This window comes from Triticum aestivum, chromosome 3A (assembly GCF_018294505.1).
Source record: "Triticum aestivum cultivar Chinese Spring chromosome 3A, IWGSC CS RefSeq v2.1, whole genome shotgun sequence".
NCBI lineage: Eukaryota > Viridiplantae > Streptophyta > Magnoliopsida > Poales > Poaceae > Triticum > Triticum aestivum.
In genome coordinates, this window is record NC_057800.1 from 376027895 (window position 1) to 376034590 (window position 6696).

Sequence of the window (6696 nt, forward strand, 5' to 3'; positions counted from 1 at the left end):
TGTCGACATGAAGGGAATCCTATGCTATGAATGCATGCCCCCCAACTAAGGTTCACCTAGCAAAGTGTGAAGTAGCAACCCCCCCCACACACACACACATTCAGTCGGTCGGCCAGAGAGGCATATATCTCACCGAGATGGATCGTAAAATAGACCAAGAATAATCCACCTTGGTCGTACAACCTCTCTCATGTTGTTGGTCAAAGTGATGGCCATCCATGCGACCCCGGAGATGGGCTAGCTCGCCAATAATCACGCAAGTAGCTAGCCCCTGAAGACAACCACTGCATGTGTGTGGCCCAAACATATGTATGGAGAGGTGTGTTTTTGAGTAACAATGGAAAAACTTTGATGTGGCACCGTGATTTCGAACTAGAAATCCCAGACTGAGTGAGGGTTAGGTTGATGATGCATATGTATGTTACACCACACTTCAAGCCAACGACGGGGATTCATGCATGCATGCGTGCATATTATATGCACTCAAACTTAATTAGGTCTGAATCTCACCATGACCTTTACTATGATAACATGAACCAAATGAAGAATCTGCCATGGTAACCTATCTTGTTGTTGGTCAAGTGATCATGGATGCCCACGCGGGCCCACAAATATATAGGCTTGTCGTCGATAACCACGCGAGGGAGTGTACCGTTCAAAGGCAACCACTACATGCATATGTATGGAGGTGATACATGCATGCATGTTTGAATACACAATATTGATGTGGCGCGTGTATCAAAAATCATACACTAGCTCCCCACATAGATCGAGATTGGTTCATGATGTGTCGTTGTACTAGCATCTTCGACTCGATGGGAGGGATTCATGCGTACACATGCATGTGTGTGTGCTCAAGTTGTATCATGCATGTCATCCCAGAGCAAAAATAATAATCCCCTCCTAAGTCAAATTAACCTCTCTTGTTGTCAGGCAAAAAGTAGTGATGGACCAAGCGGGCCCACAAATGGAAAGCATCGATATCACTGATAACCACTTAAGTGGGTTCGAGAGGACAATCACTACCGCTTTGCATGTGCGCCAAACATATATATGTTGAATACCCAAAATGCACAACTTTGATGTGCCATATGCATCAAAAACCGTAAACCATGCACCCACACAAAGCGAGGTTCATATCAAGCGTACTACATATGATGGTCCCCTTCCCCCCTCTTCACCGCATACTATATGCTCCTGCCGTAATATATGTAACCCAAAAGAATCCTCATCGATGGTGAAATTAATTAACCTCTCCCGATGTAGGTCAAAGTGATGCATGCATGCATCGAAGATGGCCTCGTGGGCCCACAGATGGAAGCGTCACATGTGAGTGTCCTAGCTAGGATATGCATGTGGCCCAAAAAGGTGTTGTGTGATGTTTGAATAACCAATTTCACAATTTTGATGGCACGTGTCTCAGAAACCAAAAATTCCTGACACTGAGTGAGGTGTACTTGTTCACGGATGCGTACGTATAATATATATGATAATCCCCTCCCACCTCTTCGATGCATACTATATACCACCATAACACAAACAAAAAAATCTACCTTGCTAGTCAAATTAACCTCAATGTCGGTTGTTCGTCCAAGTGGTGGACGGCAACCTCATGGGCCCACAGAAAGCGTCACATGCGAGTATCGAGTGTCGTGTAGGACAACCATCGACTGCATGTGGCCAAAACATTTATGTATGACAGGGTTGTGTAATGTTTTAAATAATGATTTCACGACTTCGATGTGGCACCGGCCTGCCTAACAAAACATCCAACCCACATGGTGGCTCACAACTTGTAGTGTACTGCGAGCCACCCGCCACTCCCAGATGCACACACCCACACACACCGCGAATCTACCGCAACTACGATGCATGTTAAATTAATTATCCCGCGGTGAACATACATGTTACCAAAGGAGGGACGTTTTAATTTCAAAAAAATCACAGAGATCATTAAGACGTTTTAGTACATTGATTGATTGATTTTCTACGGGTATAATGTGCAAAATTCAAATTTGAGCTACATGCACACATGACAATGCACCTAAATGGATTGCAAAAGCACATGTGTCTCACCGGATGCATGTTTACTCCATGTGCAACAAATTTCAAACATTGAGAATCTTGATTTTTAAATTCTAGTACATCCAAAACTTATTTGAAGTTCATGAAACTTATCGTGTTGTCATATGGACACCAATAAAAAGTGGCATTATACTTTTTTTTGTCAAATTTGAGACCAGTTTTGATGTGATCTTTATCTAATTACAGACGGGAGATTATTAATAATTGGGAACCAATATCCCAAACGGATTATTTATTCGAACCGTGAGCATTAGACCAACAATGGATACGTACCATGCTTCGGTTAAGCAATAAAGAAGCAGCATTAATCATCCAAATAGAAAAACAATATGTGTGCCACCGCGCGATCCGTGTGGCATGCGAGCAGGCGTGAGTTGACGGGACACGTCCGCCGCGCAGGTAGACGGGGTGGCGTGCGTGCAGGTGTGTGAATTGACGGAGGCGTGCTCGCTGCATAGTGTCATCGGGAGGTGTGTGAGTAGATGTGTGAAACTTTGGTAGGTGTTGGAGATATTACTACTAGGTATAAACCGGCTCATGAGGGGCCGGGTTATGCCCACAATGAGTTAGTCATGATTGAAGCCCATGAAGACAGGAAGTATAGCACTTTACAGAGGAGATTTAACATGAAGCCCCAGGGCCCAAAGGTGGATTAGGGCCCATAGACATAAACCGTCATATGATATGTAACTTATGTTGTAAGGCAAGGAAAGATAGAAACCGAGCCGGGAACGTTTTATGAACCGGCCTCGGAATTCTGTAAACCGCCAGGCGTCAACATGTGTATATAAAGGGATGACCCGACGGTGGTTTAGGGACAACAAACAATAACTCGAGAGCTAGGCAAAGCGGATTCGCTCCCTGGTCATCGAAACCCTAGCAATTCCATCATAACTGGACGTAGGCTTTTACCTTCATCGTAAGGGGCCGAACCAGTATAATCCCTCGTGTCCCTTGTCCGCTTTAACCCCTTCAAGCTAACCCGTCGCGATGGCTCCACGACTAAGTCCTTTCACGAGGACATCTGCCGTGACAAAACCACGACAGTTGGCACCCACCGTGGGGCTATCGCACGATGGTTTTGAGTTCTTGAAGGGCAGCTTTGAAGGACTCAAGGGATACGCTGTGGGACGGATGACCAAGAGTTGTCGTGGCAAGCTCTACATCGATGACGCGGGCTGGGGCCCCGAGGCCGGCTCAATCGAGTACGGGTACCGGGTCCCCTTTGGTGGAATACACGTCTTCATTGGCAAGATCGATGAACCGGGCCCTGAGCCGAACATCTGCACCGACATCATCGAGACGGCTCAGCGTGCAAGACCTGCCTGCGTTCAGCCTACCGTGAAGTGTGCCTTTGTGGGAGTCATCCACGGAGCGGAATCTGAGGATAGATCAGTTCTGGTGGCGAAACTGTCATCTACTCTGATGACGAGTCTTCAACCGGAGAGACCGAGTCGCTATATCAGCTGCATGATGGCCGAATTAGTGATTTGTTCGACAGTATTCCAGACCTCCCTGAACCGCTCAGCCGAGTTGCGATCTTCATGACCAGTACACAATTGGTGCAGCATTCTTCTGCCGCCGCAGCGGTGATTTCCGGTTCAGCAGCGGCAACACCAGCCGGGGCAGGGGGCTCTGCACCACCGCTGGCTCAGGCTTTGTCCGATTTGTTCGACACTTTGGCAATGTTGCTAGCGGCTGAGGTTAATCCAGCAGATCAGGACCGGCATAACACAGAGATTGTAAAGGTGAAGGATCAGATAGCGCAAGCTAAGATAGATCTGGCAGCAAAAAACACCAGGATGGCCGCAGAGCGGGCCGAGTTAGAGGCACAGGCTTATAGGCTTATGCTGAATGCCTGAATGAAAGCGCATCAGAGGATGTCATGAGGAGAAGGTACCAGTCTCACCTGCCTCCGGTTTACGAGGGAAGGAATCTTTTTAACACGCTAGGAGCAGGAACCAGCAACCAACCAGTGGTAAACCAGGCGGAGGCACCTGGAACGGGGGCGCTGGTTCAGCCGCGCACAACGGATCTGCCTCATCAGAACAATGTCCTACCTCAGCATGTTTCAACGCCTCCGGGTCATTACTCTAATCCGTTGGATAACATCGTCGCCGCCGCTTCACGATTGGCAGCTCTCCCAATCGAAGGCGAGTCTCTAGTAGCAGTTGAAACACGACGGGCTAGAGAGCTCCTTCAGACGGCTTTGACCCAACAACAGGCTTATGCGCACAGTCGTGAGAGGATTCATTCCACCCCCCGCCCAAGTCGGAGCTACAGCAGGCATATTGATGAACCGGCTGTATCAAGCAGTGCGCGGAACCATAACCCACCGCGAGGGCATAACCCGGCGGGTGGCGGTGCTAATGCTCAGGATGTGGTGGATCACGGTCGGGCACGTCGAGAAGCCGAGTTAGCAGCACAATATGCGGCTCGTCAGCTTACTCCGGTTCGTCCAACTACTTCGGTGGAACCAGGCGTGGTTTTCAGTTCTTTGGGGGTCCCGTGCCTTACCTTGGCCCTACATAACGTGCGGCTGCCCAAGGACTTCAAGGGTCCTCATAAGGTGCCCAATTACACTGCCAATTTACCCCCTGAGTCATGGGTTGAGAGCTATGAGATGGCGATGGAGATGCTGGACGTGGATGATGCGGCATGCACTAAGTAGTTCACCATGATGTTGGAAGGAATAGCTCGCACTTGGTTAAAAAGTTTACCAGTTAACTCCATTGGGTCATGGGCCGAGTTAAAAAGTCGGTTTGTCCAGAATTTCAAAGATACGTGCAAATAGCCCATGTCATTTGTGGACTTAGCCGCCTGTGTTCAAGAGGAAGGGGAGTCTACAACCCATTGGGTGAAGCGGGTATCAGCTATTCTGCATTCATCAGACCGCATCAATGCTGACACGGCGGTCTTAACATTAGAAGGCAACTGTCGGTTTACACCCTTGAAGCTGAAGTTGGGAAGGCTCAAGCATCACTGCAATGACATGTCCACGCTTATGGAAGCTCGGGTTAAGTATGCCCATTCAGATAGTACCAAGGACCCTGAGTCTGAGGATGAAAAGACGGGGAAGGGAAAGAAGAATGGCAGTGCCAAGGGGCAGCAGCATAACCCGGTGGGTCATGGAAACAACGGTAAGCGCAAGGCAGATAACAGCTTGGATTTTGTGGCCAACACCAACACCCAGGATAATGGTCAGCGTCGTAAGGGTAAACCGCCCCAGCGGGGTAGAGGTTCAGGTCCCAATCTTGAACGCCTGTTAAATGAGCCTTGCCCAAAGCACGGGTCGCGAGAGAGGCCAGCTATGCACCTTTGGAAGGATTGTTTCATCATGCGGGAGTTTAAAAATTCAAGTTCTTTCCAATACGACCAGGGACCGCCCGACGGTTCAGGAGGAGGTTCTCATGGGCCGGGTTACGGTGGAGGCAGTTCAGGTTCAAGATTTCAAGGCAATCAAACCGGACATGGCAACCAAGGCAGTCAGGGTAACCAGGGCGGTTATAATCATCAGGGGGGTCAGCAGCAGCAACAATCGGGTTATCAGAGTAATCCAAAGTAGTTGAACAATGGGCAGTATCATGTCTTCACCACTAGCCTATGTAAGCACGATCAGAAGCTGCATAAGTGGGCAGTAAATTCCGTTGAACCGGCGGTGCCATGTTATCTGCGCTGGTCTGAACAGCCCATTTTGTGGAGTCGAGAGGATCATCCACCCCGGGTTGATAATCTGGGTCATCTGGCCTTAGTGGTGCCACCTCAGGTTGGGGGGTACAAGTTCACCAAGGTACTCATGGACGGAGGGAGCAGTATCAATATCCTTTATTATGAAACCTTCCGCCGTATGGGGTTGACAGATAAGAATCTTAAACCATCGAACACCATCTTTCATGGTGTGGTGCCTGGTAAATTGGCATACCCAGTTGGTAAGATAGCTCTAGAGGTTGCTTTTGGAGATGATCATGATTCAAGATCAGAGACATTGACTTTTGAAGTGGTGAAAATCAAGATCCCATATCATGCCCTATTTGGATGGTCGGCTTATGCTAAGTTCATGGCAAGGCCCTGTTATGTTTATCTGCAGCTTAAGATGCCGGGTCATCAGGGGACTATCATAGTGCATGGGAGTCGGAAGATTTGGAATGTGAAGAAGGTGATGCGGCCTATGCTGAGTCGGTTTGTGCAACAGAGGAGTTGAAGTTTTACAAAGACAATGTTGATCCGGCAGGTATGACTTCTCTGAAAAAACCAACTACAGAGCATGATCCGGCTTTGAAGTTTAAATCGGTTGAAGAGACTAAGCTGGTTGACTTTGTTCCTGGCGATTCATCCAGGCAGTTCAGCATCAGCGCTAACCTGGATCCAAAATAGGAAAGCGCGCTCATCGAGTTCATCTGTGAGAACCGGGATATCTTTGCATGGAAACCTTCTGACATGACAGGTGTACCGAGGGAACTCATTGAGCACACTCTTAATATAGATCCTAAGTTTAAACTGGTCAGGCAGTTTCTCCTCCGCTGCAGTGAAGAAAGGCGCAAGGCTATTGGTGAGGAGGTAGCCCGGCTCTTGGCAGCGGGGTTTATTGTGGAGGTATTTCACCCTGAGTGG